The 18530-nt window shown below is 44.1% G+C and overlaps 1 pseudogene; it reads right to left on the minus strand.

The window, feature by feature from the left end:
* The window catches only part of LOC112885446, a 143830-nt pseudogene that overhangs the window by 89606 nt on the left and 35694 nt on the right, over positions 1-18530 (minus strand).

Here is an 18530-nt window from a genome sequence, read left to right on the forward strand (position 1 = left end):
TGGCTCCGCGGGTGCTTACCCTTCTGGGGCCGATGGCTCGGGGGCTGGCGCAGCTGTGACTGGCCCAATGCTTGAGGATTCCTCTCGGGTCGAAGACCCGGGGGCTGGAGGTCCGCGGTGCTTGCAGCTCTAACAAAGTCGAAGTCAGTCAACACACAAGTCGAAAGATCAAAATATTTGTTGTGCGACCAGAGGCCGACTTACAGTATAGATTTCTTCTTGATGGCCCTCTTCATCCGCACGGCCTGACGCGGCGTCCCCGTTGCTGGTGGCGGGGTTTCACCAGCTTGTGGCGTGGTCCCCGCCACGGAGATGGTGACGGCCGCAGCGGCCGATGGGCTTGTTCTTTCTTCTTCGGGCTCGGCCCGGGAGGACGAAGTGGAAGGATTACAGGAGGACATTATAAGCACGACATAATATCAATGCATGGCAATGCAATAAGGCAACAACAAGTACCCGGAAGATTCGACTTCTTGCGCTTTTGGCTTCCGCACTATCCGACGACCTTGTGGCACCAGCGGCAAAGCGTCGGTCAACTCCACGCCTGGCTCGGAGGAGTTGTCCCGACGTGCTTCTCCTTCAGCTCCCTCCCCCACTTGGGAGCTCACATCTTCTGTGGACCCGCTGCTGCGCTGAGCTGCAGCAAGGCGAGCCCTCTTTGCCTCAACAGCGGCGCTGGGGAGGAGGTGGTCCAGTCGGGGGATGTCGAGTCACGGCGGATAGCTGCAGTACAACTCCGTGTGTCCCTGCAGGAGGTCCTTCAGTCAGTAATGGAGTAGCAAAGGTTGATTTCAACAGAAAGAAGTTGAATACTCACTGGTTTGGGCGGATTTCATGCGGAAAACAACATTGGCACATACGGCACGGCGTCGATGTCTAGCAACACCCGCTGAACTCGCTGGAGCACGGCTTCATCAGACAATTCCTCTGCGCACATGCGAGAAGGATCAGCGGGGCCTGTGTACTCGAATCCCAGGCGATGGCGTTGCTGGATTGGCTGGACGCGGCGTTTGACAAACGCGAACATGACGGAGGCACCGGTCACTCCCTTCATCTTCTGCGCCTCTATGATGTCCAGTAATTCTGTGACTTGGTCCATGTCTCCACCGGAAGGTTCAAGATTCCACTCTGGCCTCACTACAGGCGGTCTGTTTGATTTCGCTGGGAGGTGGGGAGCATGGTTCTCGATATAAAACCAATGATTCTTCCACCTGGGAAGGTTGGAGGGGAATTTTTATGTGAGATATTTGTCGCCGGCCTGCTGACGCAGTTGGATGCCGGCGCCCCATGCAATGGAAAGGTTCTTTGATGTGGGCTGTGGTTTGATACAGAAGAGGAAGCAGAAAAGATTCCAGTGGGGTTCGATTCCGAGGAAAGCTTCGCAGAAATAGATAAAAATTGAAATGTGGCAGATAGAATTTGGGTTGAGGTGATGAAGCTCAAGCCCGTAGTAGTACAGAAGGCCCCGGAAGAAAGAACAAGAGGGGAGGGCCAATCCCCATTCGGCAAAATGGAGAAATGTGACGATTTCGTCAACATTTTCCATGGGGAAAGGTTCACAGTAAGAGGGGCGTCAGTTGACAAGATTCTTTTCTTGCAGCAACCCCTCGGAAACTAGTTTGTGTAGATCGTTGAGGGAGCACTTACTGTGTGTCCACTCCGTGGTCGATGGCTGCGCTTCCTTCTTCTTCCCTTCGATCTCTAACTTCTTGGGTGCCATCTCCGATTCGCTTGCCACGAGATGCTCGGGGGCTGCGGGGAGAGGGGCGGGGAGGTCGGAGCGGGAGGATTTCTTTGGGGGGATGGCGGCGGGGCTTGGCCCTGATTGGGGATTTTGGCGGTTCTTGGAAAAATGCAGATTGCAAGCATAGTCTTTTTCCCACTGTTGTCGCGGGGTTAAATAACCAACGGGGTGGGGAAAAGTTAGTGTTCCGAAGTTCAAGAGTCATTTTTTGGGAATATTCCGAAGATGAGGGGTCATTTGGTGGATTGTTTGGATTAAATATTCGATTAATCATTTTTTCAGGGCTAATTAGCTCGGAAAAAGAGGTTTTTCGAATTCATGATCTAATTTCCATCATTTATATCATCACTTTGGTAATTTCTCAAGTTGTCATTTTTTAGCCTGCATACCATGGTTTTCGGATCCTTATCTCCAAATTTGTGGGATTTGGATTTAAGACTCGGGGGCTGCGGGATACGTGGCATCGACTACTTATTTTTCAAATTTCTTTGAAAGATAAGAAGGATTACAGACTAATGAGACCCTCAGCCTGATTCTCCGATTCAACCTAAGGCTCGGGGGCTACTCCATATGGAGTGCGATTTTTCAAATCGCACACCATGTTAAAAATAAAATTCGAGGCATGAGCACCTCATAACTTCGATGCAGCCAAGCAAGTACTCGAAGAAGGATTTCAGGATGAAGCTTTTTGAAGAAGTCGAAGTCTACTTCAGAAGTACTCGATAAACCTGCAGTACTCAGCTACGAAGAGCTCGGGGGCTTGTCAGACCCGGGGCCACAAGGCTGTGTACATAGCGTAGTTTAAGAGATTAAGTCCGTCTTATCTCTTATTTATCTCGTTTATCTCTTATTTATTCCGTTTAAATAGGAGATAAGGCTAACCGATACAGGGCGAATCAACCTGAGATATGTTCTGATATGATTCCTTAGCTGGTGTTGGTTAGTATCTTTGTAACCCTGCCCTCTTGGATATATAAGGGAGGATAGGGACCCCTCTCAAAACATGATCTCTAGGTCATTCTACACCAAAGGGAATACAAACCACCATACAGGACGTAGGGTATTACGCGCTTTGCGGCCTGAACCTGTCTAGGCTTTGTGTTCCTTGCACCTTCGAGTTCCTGATCTTGGCGTCTCTTCACCCAAAACTTACCACCTTGGGTATACCCCTCGGTGGGCAGCCGGTTAAACACCGACACTCCTGCCCCCAACCCCACTCAAGAAGGCAAGCCCCGATGCTGTGGCAGAACCAACCTGAATTATACTGGCTCAAGTACGCGAGTCCATTCCTGAGGGCTCCAACGTGCTTCAAACGGTATAATCCCTTGGCCTGTCGGGTAACGTCCCGATAAACCACCGATACAGGATCAAATAAGATTACCTCACACGAAGGTGAGTCCAGAGATACAGTCACCATCATATTTTACATCACAGAGAATTATGTTACAAGAGTTTCCAACAATAGTATGAAGTTTCAAGTTTAGAGAAAACATTACAAACTGTTAAAGTTATGGTTTTGGCAGCGGAAAACAAATGCGACGATTTACAACACGTCGTCAAGATTGATGCCATGCTAAGCCCGGGCACGACATCACTTGATATCACCAATGTTGGCCTGAGACGGATCCCATTTTAAGGGCCAACCTTCTGGAAGAGCACCGGGCCAAGACAGGGGAAGAGTAGGGTCTTCAAAGGCATTACCTGAAAAACATATAACTAGCAAGGCTGAGTATACTAATACTCAGCAAGGCTTACCCAGGATTGGGTATACCTTAGCCCATAACTAGACTCATGAAGGCATTGTACAGGTTCTGGGTTTATTTTCAGCTGAAAAGCAACAAAGAGTATAACCTACTTTCAAGTTTTAGCTTTCAGATTCTAACTTGATTAGCCATTCTAGGTAAGCACCTATACTAAACAAGCAAGATAGATATTATCATCCATCAAGATTAATCCATCAATAATTACATTTGTTACTCGATGTGGTAAAAGGGATAAGCAGTCTCAATCTCCGCGAGAAACGGACGATTCCTGAATCGAATTTCAATCTTGCAAGGTAAACCTAACACACACGCTTGGAACATCCAAAGATTGTTCCGAAGCAACCGTTTCCCTCATATTCCGGGTTATGGATCAGGGCCACCACAAGCGACTGCAGGACCGTACGCACACCAATTGTGCAGGACATACGTCTGTAGCGCGATGACAAAACCCGTATTCCTGTCTGCCTTGCAGAACGCACTCCCACACGTCGGTGCGTGTAAACATAAAATAAAAGTCGAGTGGTGGAGACGTGTCCATTTGCCGGGCCATTCGGGTACTAGGCTTACCGCTTACCATATTTCGCGGCATGTGGCTAGTGTGGCAGAACCAATCTGAATTACACCGGCTCAAGTACGCGAGTCCTCTCTTGAGGGCTACTTCGTGCTTCAAACGGTATAATCCCTTGGCCTATCGGGTAACGTCCCGATAAACCACCGAAAGCAGGATCCAACAAGGTACCTCGCACGAAGGTGAGTCCAGAGATATAAATGCCATTACATTTTACATCACAGGCAGGTATATTACATTAGTGCATAAAAGCAACATTAGTTTCCCAAAGAAGGGACATTATTACAAAATAGTTTAAGTGTTAGGTCACAGCAGCGGAGTTTGAAAACACAGACATTTTACACGTCGTTATTATGGATATCATGCTAGCCCTGGCATGATATCACTCGGCGGAATCTGTGTTGGCCGGGGACGGATCCCACTCCACGGACCAACCGTCAGGCAGGGGGTAGGGCCACGGTGTAATGAAAGCTGGCTCGTCAGAGGGATTACCTGAAGTAGATAGTTACAAAGCAAGATTGAGTATGCTAATACTCAGCAAGACTTACCCGCTCATGGTATACTTAGCCATGCACCTAGACTTATGTAGGCTTTTCAGGTTTTGGGTAGAGTTTTCAGCTGAAAAGCAACAAAGAGTAGATCCTTAATTTCAAATTTTAGCTTTCAGGTTCTAGTTGATTATCCATCCTAGGTAAGCACCTATAACTACTCAAGCATGGTAAAATCTTTAACCAAACATCATCTTTGATAATCATAACATTTTTCTTGTTACTCTATGTGGTAAAGGGATCAAGCAGTCTCAATCTTCATGAGAAGCGGACGATTCTGAATCGAATTCAACCTTGCAAGGATAAACCTAACTCACACGCTTGGAACACCAAAGGGTTGTTTCGAAGCAACCGTTTTCCTTTCATTCTGACTCGTGGATCAGATCCACCACAAGCGACTGCAGGACTATACGCACTTCCAAAGTGCAGGACGTACGTCTGTAGCGCGACTACAAAACCCGTACTCCTGGTTGCCCAGCAACACGTATTCCTACACGTCGAACCAAGTAACCAAAAGAACCAAATACATGTGGTGGGGGGGTATGTCCACTCCTCGGGCCGATTGGTTACTAGGCTTACCGCTTACCATATTTCGTGGCATGTGGCTAGTACTTTCAAATGCTTAACCACCGCTACCACACCCTGCGACCTTATCAGTTTCAACAACACCGACGGGGTATCATCTCAACCATGATACCTCACAAAACTCCCGTCCGTCATCCTTATAGTGATAACAGGAATGGAAACATTACAACTCCTATATCGCGCGAGTGACAGGAAATCACTCGACTTCTACCGGTCCTATTAGCATAGCAGTTAGTCGGACTCAAGTTCTAGTGTTCAGTACATTGGTTCCTGGAATTATGCAACTAAGGTTCCAAGCAATTCCTAAGAACTTAATGCATAAAAATATATAAATAGATATAAATTGCAGTGTAAATAAAATAGTGGGTTATGTCCGGGGCTTGCCTTCTTGCGTAGGATTGGGAGCAGTAGGGTCAAAGTTGTCCGAACTTTGGTTCGGAATTTCAGTTAAACCTCTGACGGCGTTTCCGGGGTCTTCAGTTGGTTCTACTCCTTGTTCCAAAACCACTTCGTAATCACCGTCGGCGAGAGTAGTCGAGTCTACATGATATGCAAAACTATAAGTTGAAGAATGCATATTCTTTTATGTTATTTCACAATAAAGTTGCAATCCAAAGAAAGTAGAATATATTTATTACTTATGCAATCTATTCCAGCACTGGGCAGTCATTTATTGAGTATTAATTATTTTACCTAGATACATTAAACAGCAGGATTAACTACACTAAGCATCTAACTAGTGGCATAAGGTAACAAGTTGGGGTGGTTTCCAGTAACTACATTAAATAGATTTATTTATTGATTACACTAATTACTTACATGAATCTCATGTTGATGTTAAATTAGGTACTTACTATAACATGTTCAATTTGTTTTAGTTGTTTGCCACCTAATCCTAGGTTGGGAATTTAGTGACAGACTACGCTATGATAGAACAGTACCAGAAAATATTTTCATGATTTTAGAGCATTTAAATTTACTGTATAAATTATACAAGGTTAACTTATGCATTAGTTATAATTAAACCTATATACTAAGAAAATACCACTTAAATGATAGGATAATTATTTTTCTTAAATTCTACATGTCAAAAGAAAATTAATACAACTGGTTTCACATTTTTATCATTTTTCTATCAATTACTATGTTTTTCCTAAGCCTATAACTAAGTTAACTTAATATTTAAATTAAAGCACCAAACACTCAAAAACTGAATTTCATCCTTTAAGTAAAGTTGTATATCTTAACAAGAGGATTCTGTCAAATTTTAGTTTGTATTTTTATGATTTTTCCTTGAATTGATACAGAATTTCAAAGTTTGTATCCAAAATAACACAAAGAAGTCCTTCTAGCACTATTCAGATGAGTCTATGGTTTGCAGATAACCCCCTGGGTTTCTAAATCTTCTAACCCGAGATCCCTGGGCTAGAGACGGAAGGGGAACGGGAAGGGGCGGCCATGTTCTGGCGAGGGGGATCACCGGCGGCGAGGTCCGAGGGTAGGGAAAGTCTCAGGGGCTCACGGGGTTTCGAATGCACCACATGTCGAGGGTCGTGGTGGTCGGAAAAGGGTATCTCGACGAGAGCCCGAAGTGGCAGCGGAGGAGTCGACGATGACGGCGGTGCTCCGGCGGTCAACACCGGCGAAGAACCTGCGCACGAGAACCAGTGAGACGTGGGGATGGTGGTGATGCTATCAATTGGAAGCAAACACTTCGGATTAAGGATGACCGACGGAGACAAGGGTGGCGGCGGCGAGGACAGACGCCGGCGAGCGTCAGGAGGGAGATGTAGGGCACGAGAGACTTGACTGAGTAGTCGTAGAGCTCCGGGGTGACGATGTGGTGCTGGCTAGGGAATCGTGGGGGTGTGGGAATGCTCGGATCGTGCTGCCCACGGTGAGCCGAGGGCGGCGGCGGAGCTCGAGGTAGCCGGAGCTGTGGAAGACGAAGCTCGGGTGCGAAAGGGTGAAATTGGTCGGGCTGGAGAGCACCAGTGGGTCACGGCGGTGCTCTAGTAGCTTTGGATTGAGGTTTAGGAGGAACGAGGGCTGCTAGCGACGGTGGACAGCAAGGGCGGGGGAGGTCCGGCAAGAGCTCAAGCTCGGAAAAGAGAAAATGCTACGACTTAGGGCGTTCGGGGAAGTGAAGCAAGTTACAAAGCAACGGCTGAGTCTGCCTTAGATCCAGGAGAGACATTACGCGAGTGAGCAGGAGCTGGCGGCGGTGATGAGATGCGTGGCGGCCGGCGGGCGGCTCGGGATGCCGTCGCGCGTGCGGAGGAGGGCAGCAAGGGGGTAACTGGCGCCAGGGTCAAGAAGAAGACGACGCATGGGGGTTAATCCAGCAGGAGGTGGCGCGACAGCGGCGGTAGAGCGGCGGCCAGAGGTGCAGCACTGCCGGCTGCAGGCGAGCAGAGCAAGGGCCCACGTGCGCGAGGAAGAAGAAGAGCGGGAAGGAGGTCCGGGGGACTTGTTTGAGATTTCTAGAAAGTTCAAGAACCTATCGGTAAACTATGATTTCTCACTGCTACAAAGGTCAAATGAGAAAATGCTCAACATGAAAGTTGTAGAGTTTTTCAAACTCTACAACATTGCTTTAGGGCTCAAGTTCAGAAATCCAAAGTTTACAACTTTTTATGTTAAGTTTTTGAATAAAGGTAGAATTTGAATTACCTTTGTCTTTATCCAAATAAATTTGATCAAATTTTGGGTATGTTTACAAATTTTCCTGGATTGTCATGATTACTTGTATTTTTACATATTAACCCTTAAGTAACCCTGAATATTACTATTACACTTCAACTATTTTGCATATGGCCCTTCAATTTTTATCTTAATCACACATAGGTCCCTAGTTTCATACAAAGGCCTATTTTTCTTAAGTTTTTAACTTACCTTTTTCACTTTTCTTCTCTATGGTCATTTAAATTTGGCACTTAATATTATATTTTTCCTAGGTTTTAATGTTATCTCCTATTTTACCCAATTACACACAAGGTTCTTTATGTTTCAAAATTACAATTATACCCCTGGTTATCTGTACTACTCACATACACCATAACAAGCATGCATATATTATGTTAAAACTTAGTGTCTATGTTTCTAATTACCTGAATGTTACAGCCTTCCCCCCTAAAAAGAATCTTGTCCCGAGATTCCGGAGCTGAATAGAATCAGACGATTAGATTTGGGGATTGGCTTGAAGCAAATTTGGAAAATTTCGTTGAAGATAAGATTCTGTCTCCCAAGTTGCTTCTTCTTCGGTGTGATGATCCCATAAATTTTATACATCTTAACTATCCTTCTTCTAGTGAGCCTTTCCTTGGTATCCAAGATTCGAATAGGTTGTTCGATGTAAGATAGATCGTGTTCAATTTTAATGGCACAGGTCTCAACGATCTCTGTAGGTACTTTGACACATTTCTTAAGTTGAGAAATATGGAAAACATCGTGGATGGCAGCCAATTGAGATGGAAGGCGAATTTAGTAAGCCACTGGGCCACAAACATTAAGGATTTCAAAAGGTCCGATATATCGGGGTGCTAGCTTCCCTTTTATGCCGAAACGTTGAACGCCTTTGGTTGGAGATACTCGGAGATAGACAAAATCTCCTACTTGGAATTGCAGAGGTTTTCTTCTCTTATCTACGTAGCTTTTCTGTCTGGACTGAGCGGTTTTAAGATTGGATTGAATAACCTTAACCTTATCTTCGGCTTCAATGACTAGGTCTGGTCCGAAGATTTTGCGTTCACCGGTCTCAGACCAACTCAAAGGAGTTCGACATCTTCGACCGTATAACGCTTCAAAGGGAGCCATTTGAAGACTAGCTTGATAACTGTTGTTGTAAGAGAATTCGGCTAAGGCAAGACATTTGTCCTAGCTTGCACCATAATGTATAATACAAGCTCGGAGCATGTCTTCAAGGATTTGGTTAACTCGCTCAGTTTGTCCATCAGTCTGGGGATGATACGCAGAGCTTCAAATTAGTTTAGTTTCTAGAGCAGCTTGCAACTGTTCCCAGAAGTGCGCAATGAACTGGGGTCCTCTATCAGAGATGATAGTCTTAGGAACACCATGCAACCGAACAATTTGATCCAGATAGATCTCTGCATACCTCTTAGTTGAGTAAGTGGTATGCACAAGAAGAAAATGAGCTGTTTTTGTGAGTCTATCAATAATTACCCATATGGAGTCATGTTTTTAGGAGGTGTTAGGAAGACCAACAATGAAATCCATACTAATGTCTTCCCATTTCCATGACGGAATGGGTAGTGGTTGAAATGTACCAGAAGCTTTTAAGTGGCTAGCTTTGACTCTCTGGCATGTATCACACTCAGACACATATTTGGCAATTTCTCTTTTCATTCTGGTCCAACAAAATGTTGTCGTAGATCTTGATACATTTTGGTGCTACCAGGATGAATAGAGAATTTGGATAGATGGGCTTCATCAAGGATTTGTCTACGCAGTGGATTGTCTTTAGGAACAACAATACGATTGTTGAACCATAGGATTCCTTGATGATCGGTGTGAAAACACTTATATTTGGCTTCTCCCAGAGATAGCTTTGATTTGATGATTTTGATACCCTCATCATGTAGTTGTGACATGATGATTTTATCTTGCAGAGTAGACTCAATGGATAGCAGATTCAGACTACCTTGAGGAATGATTCTAGATTGAGTTTTCTCATCTGATGGCAGAGAGTGTCACCGAAGGTTGATATGGATAAGCAGTGACAATTTGCCTTGCGGCTAAGTGCATCCGCAACCATATTGGCTTTGCCCGGATGGTAGTGTACCTCAAGGTCATAGTCTTTGATCAATTCTAACCAACGCCTTTGCCTCATATTTAGTTCAGCTTGAGTGAAAATATACTTGAGGCTCTTATGGTCAGTGTAGATATTACACTTAGCACCCATAAGATGATGTCTCCAGATCTTAAGAGCATGAATAACTGATGCTAATTCAAGATCATGTGTCGGATAGTTTTGCTCATGAGTCCAAAGTGCTCTTGATGCATAGGCAATGACCTGATTGTTTTGCATAAGGACACAACCAAAGCCAATTCCGGAAGCATCGCAATAGACATCAAAAGGTTGAGTGCTATCTGGCTGAGCTAGCACTGGAGCAGTTGTTAAAAGTTTTCTCAAGGTATGGAACGCTTTATCACACTTGTCGTCCCAGCAGAATTTAACTTCCTTCTTTAATAGCTCAGTCATGGGTTTAGCTATCTTGGAAAAGTCTGGAATAAATCGGCGATAATATCCCGTCAATCCAAGGAAACTTCGAATTTGATGGACTGAAGTTGGAGGTTTCCAGTCCATAACCTCCTGGACTTTGGTTGGATCAACCGATATGCCTTCACTGGAAATAGTATGTCCTAAAAATTTCGCACTACCCAGCCAGAATTCACATTTCGAGAATTTGGCATAAAGGTGATGATCACGTAGTCGTTGAAGAATGACACGTAAATGATTAGCATGGTCCTCCTTAGTTTTGGAGTATATCAGAATATCATCAATGAAGACCACGACGAATTTGTCGAGTTCTGGCATAAAGACTGAATTCATGAGGTACATGAAATATGCCGGTGTGTTGGTAAGTCCAAAAGACATAACCAAATATTCATATAATCCATATCTGGTCGAGAAAGCCATTTTTGGAATGTCACAAGGCTTAATTTTGATCTGATGATAACCAGAGCGCAAGTCAATTTTGGAAAAGACTTTAGCTCTAGCTAATTGATCGAATAAGATATCAATGCGGGGAAGAGGATACTTGTTCTTGATAGTTACCACATTGAGTGGGCGATAATCAACACATAACCTTTGGCTATTATCCTTCTTTTTGACAAAGAGAGCAGGACAACCCCAAGGTGAAGCACTTGGGCGTATAAAACCCTTATCAAGAAGATCTTGGAGTTGGACCTTCAGTTCCGCTAACTCATTTGGAGGCATGCGATACGGTCTCTTTGAAATAGGAGCGGTGCCCGGTTGAAGTTCAATGATGAACTCGATGTCTCTGTCTGGTGGCATTCCAGGCAAGTCGTCTAAAAAGACATCGGGGTATTCACAGAATATAGGAATATCTTTGACCTTGATATTTGTGATAGTATAAGTGCAAGGGTGCAGATATTCTTGCTGAGGCAGATAAAGGGTGGTGACCCCATAATATGGTGAATCAATTTCGACAACTCGCGAAGATATGTATAGCCGTACTCAATATTTAGTCATCCAGTCTGTCCCAAGTATAATATCAATACTGTAACATTCAGGTGATTAGAGATATAGACACTAGGTATTAGTGAGTTTTATGCATGCTATGGTGTATATGAGTTGTACAGAGAACTAGGGGTATATTTGTAAATTATGAATTATATAAGTCCTTATGTGCAATTGGGTAAAAATGCTATTAAATGTCAAATTCAACTGACCATAGAGATAAAAAGTACAAATGTTAAGTTAAAAACCTAAGAGAAATAGACTTTGTATAAAACTAAGGACCTATGTGTAATTAACACAAATATATAAGGGTTTACATGTGAAATGATTAAAGTATAAAAGTAAAATTCAGATTTACTTAAGTGTTAATGTGTAAAAATACAAGTAATCATGACAAACCTGAAAAATTGTAAACATGCCCAAAATTTGATCAAATTTAGGTGGGCAAAGACAAAGTTAATTTAAATTCCATCTTTGATTCAAAATGCAATCTAAAAAGCTGTAAACTTTGAGTTTCTGAACCTAGGCCCTAAAGCAATACTGTAGAGTTTGAAAAACTCTACAACTTTCATGTTGAACATTTTCTCATTTGACCTTTGTAGCAGTGAGAAATCCTAGTTTACCGAGAGACCCTGCACTTTTTGGAAATCACAAACAAGTCCCCCGGACCTCTCCCCTCTCTTCTTCCTCCTCGCGCACGTGGGACCCTGCTCTGCTCGCCTGCCGCCGGCAGCGCTGCGCCTCTGGCCGCTGCTTCACCGCCGCCGCAGCGCCACCTCTTGCTGAGATCTTTTCCACGCGTCGCCTCCTTCCTATCCCGGTCCATTTCCTCTCCCCTGGTGGCCTCTCGCGCGCGCGCCACGCCTTCCCGAGCCGTTCGCCGGCCGCCACGATCTCACCGTCGTTGCCAGCTCTTGCTAGCGCCCGTAGCCTCGCCTCTGGTCTTAACTCGCGCTCAGCACCACTGTGTGATCTTGTTTACCCTTGTCGCACTTCTTTTCCACTGCCTCTTCCCGTTCCCCGAGATTGAGCTCTCACCGGACCTCCGCCGCCCCACTGTCCACCGTCGCCAGCCACTCTCACTTCTGCTAAACTCCAATTCCAAGCTCCTCGAGCACCGCTGTGACCCATTGATGCTCTCCAACCCGCGCAATTTCATTTTCTCGCATCCAAACTTCATCTTTCACAGCTCCGGCCGCTTCGAGCTCCGACGCCGCCTTCGGTTCACCGTGGATAGCTCACTCCGAGCTCTCCCGCTACTGTCTCCGTCGGTCACCCCTATTCCAACATGCATTCTTCCAATTGGTAGCCTCTACACCTTCCCCATGACGTGCTGGTTCTCATGCGCAAGTTCCCAATCGACGATCACCGCCGGAGCCTCGCCGTCGATGGTGACCCCTCCACCGCCACCTCGGGTTCTCGTCGAGATCTATCATTCCGGCCACCCCAGCCCTCGACACGTGGTGCCACAGAACCCTCGTGAGCTCCTGCACCCTTTCCTCCCCTCAGACCTCGCCGCCGGTGACCGCCGTTGCCGGAACAGGACCGCCCTCGCCTTGTTCTGCTTTGGTTCATAGCCCAGGGACCTCGGGTTAGAAGACTTGAAAGTCCAGGGGGCTATTTGCACACCCTTAGACTCAGACAAATAGTACCCGAAGGACCCCTTATGTAAATATGCTGTTAACTTTGAAATTCTATATCAATTCGGGGAAAAATCATAAAAATGTAAACAAAATTTTGTTGGAATCCTTAGTTAAATATCTACAACTTTACTTAAGAAATAAACTTCAGTTTCTAAATGTTTTATGCTCTAATTTAAATGTTAAGTTTAGTTACTTGTAGACTTAGGAAATGCATAGTAATTGATAGGAAAATGATAAAATTATGAAACCAGTTGTGTTAATTTTCTTTTAACATGTAGAATTTAAGAAAAATAATTATCCCAGTATTTAAGTATCATTTTCTTAATGTGCAAGTTTAATTAGAAGTAATGTGTAGTTCACTTTGTATAATTAATATTTATACATTTAAATGCTCAAAAATCATGAAAATATTTAGGGTACTGTTCTTTAATAATATAATCTGTTATTAGATTTCCAACCAAGGATTAGGTGTCAAACAAATTAGACATAATATAATTAGTTCATAATGTAATAATAACATAAGGTTCATGTAAATAATTAATATAATAAATAAGTAAAGTTATTTAATATAATTATTAGAAACACACCCAACCTGTTACCCTATACCACTAGTTAGATAATTAGTATAATCAACCCCGTTGTCTAATGGGTTTAGATAAAACAAGTAATACTCAATAAATGACTACCCAGTGCAGGGTAGTTAGGTTATTTGTCGAAATGTTATATTCTTTTATTTGGATTGCAACTTTATTGTGAAATAACATAAAAGAATGTGCATTCCATAACTTATAACTATGCATCTCATGTAGACTCGATCGTTCTCGCCGACGGTGACTACGAACTCATTCTGGAACAAGGAGTGGAATCCGCTGAAGATCCCGGGAACGTCGTCGAAGGTTTAACTGAAGCTCCGAACCAAAGTTCGGATAACTTTGACCCTACCACTCCCAATCCTACGCAAGAAGGCAAGCCCCGGACATAACCCATTATTTTCTTACACTGCCATTTATATTTATTTATACATTGCTATGCATTAAGTTTTTAAGAATTGTTTGGAACCCTAGTTGCATAAGATCTTAGGAAACCAATGTATTGTACCCGAGTCCATACCGTTTAGCTGCTCTGTGAAATAGGACCGGTACAAGTCGAGTGATTTCCTGTCACTCGCGCGATATAGGAGTTGTAATGTTTACATTCTTGTTATCACTATAAGGATGACGGACGGGAGTTTTATGAGGTATCATGGTTGAGATGATACCCCGTCTATATTGTGGAACCTGATAAGGTCGCAGTGTGTGGTAGCGGTGGCTAAGCGTTTGAAAGTACTAGCCACATGCCGTGAAATATGGTAAGCGGTAAGCCTAGTAACCAATCGGCCCGAGGAGTGGACATACCCCCTACCACATGTATTTGCTTCTTTTGGTTACTTGGTTCGACGTGTAGGAATACGTGTTGCTGGGCAACCAGGAGTACGGGTTTTGTAGTCGCGCTACAGACATACGTCCTGCACTTTGGAAGTGCGTATGGTCCTGCAGTCGCTTGTGGTGGATCTGATCCACGAGTCGGAATGAAAGGCAAACGGTTGCTTCGGAACGACCCTTTGGTGTTCCAAGCGTGTGTGTTAGGTTTACCCTTGCAAGGTTTTGAAATTCGATTCAGGAATCATCCGTTTCTCACGGAGATTGAGACTGCTTAATCCCTTTGCCACATAGAGTAACAAGAGCAACTTTGTGACTATCAAAGATGATGATTGATTAAAGATTCTACCATGTGTGAGTAGTTATAGGTGCTTACCTAGAATGGTTAATCAACTAGAATCTGAAAGCTAAAAGTTGAAAATAAGGATCTACTCTTTGTTGTTTTTCAGCTGAAAACCCTACCCAAAACCTGAAAAGCCTGCATAAGTCTAGATACATGGCTAAGTATACCATGAGCGGGTAAGTCTTGCTGAGTATTAGTATACTCAGCCTTGCTTTTGTTGATTTACTTCAGGTAATCTCCCTGATGAGCCAGCATTCGTTACACCGTGGCCCTACCCCCTGCCTGATGGTTGGTCCGTGGAGTGGGATCCGTCCCCGGCCAACCCAGATTCCGCCGAGTGATGTCGTGCCAGGCTAGCATGATATCCGTAATAATGTCATGTACAGTGTTCGTGTTTTCAAACTCCGCTGCTGTGACTTAAAACTTAAACTGTTTTATAATAATGTCCCTCGTTGGACACTAATGTAACTTTGTATGCATATGTAATATACCTGCCTGTGATGTAAAGTGTAATGGCTTTTATATCTCTGGACTCGCCTTTGTGCGAGATACCTTGTTGGATCCTGTTTTCGGTGGTTTATAGGGACGTTACCCGACAGGCCAAAGGATTATGCCGTTTGAAGCATGAGGTAGCCCTCAAGAGAGGACTCGCATACTTGAACCGGTATAATTCAGGTTGGTTCTGCCACAGCTGGTATCAGAGCTAACAAGTGTAGCCTGGAGATATATTTAGCCTTAAAAGTAATTTATAGTATAAAATTTGACTAATCAAGTATTTGCGAACTACGTTGGGTTCGTTAAGGCTTATGTATAGTACGTAAAGCCCTAGGGTGATGTTATTAAGGGAATTAGAGGTGGCTGTAATATAGATATATATAACTCTAACTCCCAGCATTACTTTCTTGCCAAACTTAAATTTATGCACAACCCAACCTTACTTTCTGTAACGACACCTTCGATCGTGAGGTAAGAAGGTAAGGATCCTCAGCCAACTGAGGGAGCTTGGCCTTCCTGTCGGTGATGCGAACCGAACGCTGTTTCTCAAGCAGTGGCTTACTTGAGATGCTGCCAATGTACCAACTTTGGTTGATTACATTGGGAGTATATGGTTCGGTGCAGGGTATGGCGATCGCTGTTCATACCCCCGCATTTTGCGGTACCCCCGTGAATACGTTGTTTCGATAACGTATGTTAACGTTGTCTGTACGGCGGTAATTGTACAGATGCTGTTTCTATAGTGAGCAGTAATGAATGGGGACGCTTTCATGACATGCTGGCATGAAAGATTCATTGGACATATATATATATGTATTGTGGTTTTCTGCAGGTACACTAACCACGATTACGAAACTAGGACGGATAGAACTTATTGACTAGTTAATAGAGAGAGACATATTTATATTGTGCCACCGTAACTAACCACATAAGACCAAGATTACTTGGCAGTTATTTTTGTTTGTGAGATCGAATAGTGCGTGCATGCATTAATCAACAAAATGGATCTTTAATTTTGTTGCTTTAAGAAATAGGTAACATATTGGTATTTCTTAGTTTGGGTAAGTAGCAATCTTTAGCTGAGTCCCTTAAGTATCCATCTGATTTCCAGCCTTTGCTGTTATCAGAATCAGCTATCTTAATCCATTTATCTTGTGAGCTTTCCGCTGGGTAAATATATCTTACCATTTGCATTGTTGTCGCAGATGGCTGCTCCTTCCAATGCCTTTTGGGATCAGGAGGGGCACTTCCACACCAATGCTTTACATTGGGAAGGGTTTCCTCATCTCTTATGGGAATCCTTAAGTCTATTCCACTATACAGAGCCTCCTCAATATGATAGGGTGGAATATCGCGAAGAGGGAGTTCCTCGATGCTGGGTTAAGATGATAATTCCTCAACACCCTTTCCGCTCCTCATGGCATCCCATAGAAGTGGAACTGGTTGGATATCGTCTGGTTGATACCCTTGAAACTGCTGCTTTGGAAGCTATCAAACTTTTCTGCAATCAACATCCAACAGAAGTTGCCGCATATCCTATTGGTTTATTTCCTACCATAGACCCTGGTAATTTGGAATGGAATTTTCGGACAGAACATCTTGGCCATATGCTAGGAGATCTGGCTGAAGAAACGGTTCGTAGTATTACCAGGTTCATGGATGTGCAGCATCATTACCAGATTCTACTGCGTCATAGCATGAGTCAGTTAACTTATGCGGTTCAAAGTCATTATCGGAATGCTGACCGCCAAGTTACTCAAATAGTGGAATTACAAGCCCTGGTGACTCAAAAGGATGAAATCATCGCAGCACGAGATGAGACCATCCTTCACTGGGAAGATCAGATCAACGAGAGTGATCATATAATCACTCAACGTGACACTGTCATTGAATTCCTACAGGCACAAATTCATGATCTGATACTTGAGGCTGATGATGCTCAGGCTCACCTTGAGGAACTGCAGCAACATCATATACCTCCCGCTGCACCCGCAATGCCTGAAGAAGAAGAAGAAGATCCAGAAGAGATTGAGGGTGTCTCAGAGCTTGACTCCGAGCACGGGGATCCCGTTCTTAGTCCCTATCACTCTCCCTCTGGCAGTCAGTCTTCTGTAGGCAACTTCGACGATTTCTAGTTTCATAAATCGTCGACTAGCTAGATGTAACTTGTGGGGAGTGTAATAACTTAGGTAGTGTGTAACTTAGCTAGATCTCATGCCATTTGTTGTAACACAGATGGCCTGCGTAGGGATCTTTCAAATGTGTGATGTGGGAATGATCAGAATCAGTGTTGTAATATAAGTTTCCTGTTTTATCATCTTGTTCACTATCCATATGATTCTGAAATGAGATGATTGAATGGAGTGTATACATTGTTTATCTAAGTCGTATATCTTCTGAAATTGGGAGTAAGGCTATATGGTTATTGATTGACATCTCGTGTGTTTCAGATGGTTGGAGCCACGCGCGGAACCCTGGAAGGTTTCTGGGCAGATCAGGCTAGCGGTTCTCAACAACCGCCACCGCCACCTCCTAACCTTGCCGAAGTTATGGCTTTTCTCAACTTGCTGGTACAAGCACAACAAAACCAGCAACGTCAATAGTTCCGAGGAGGTCATGATGACCACAATCCTCCCGTGGCTAGTTATCAGGATTTCATCAGTACCCAGCCTCCATTCTTCAGTAAAGCTGAAGAACCCTTGGATGCCGATGCTTGGCTCCATATCATTGAATCGAAGTTCGCTCTATTGACAATACCTTGTGCGGACTCAAGCAAAGCTTCCTTTGCCGCCCAGCAACTCTGTGGTGCTGCTCGGATCTGGTGGGATAATTTCTACACCATGCAACCTGCAGGGCACGTTATCACCTGGGATGAATTTCGGGTAGCCTTTAGAGCACATTATATTCCTGAAGGATTGCTGGAGCGGAAGTTGAATGAATTTTTGGCACTTACTCAAGGCACCAGTACAGTCCTGCAGTACGCACAGAACTTTAATCATCTGTGTCAATATGCGGGATATCATGCGGATAATGATGCCAAGAAACAAGATCGTTTCTGTCGGGGCCTTAATACCAAGCTCAATTAACGCCTGAATCTTGTGAGGGCTAACACTTTCAGCGAGCTGGTTAATATGGCTTTAACTCAAGAAGATTGCATTATAGCACATCATGCTGAGAAGAAAAGAAAGACCCCTACTGGA

This window comes from Panicum hallii, chromosome 3 (assembly GCF_002211085.1).
Source record: "Panicum hallii strain FIL2 chromosome 3, PHallii_v3.1, whole genome shotgun sequence".
Lineage (NCBI taxonomy): Eukaryota > Viridiplantae > Streptophyta > Magnoliopsida > Poales > Poaceae > Panicum > Panicum hallii.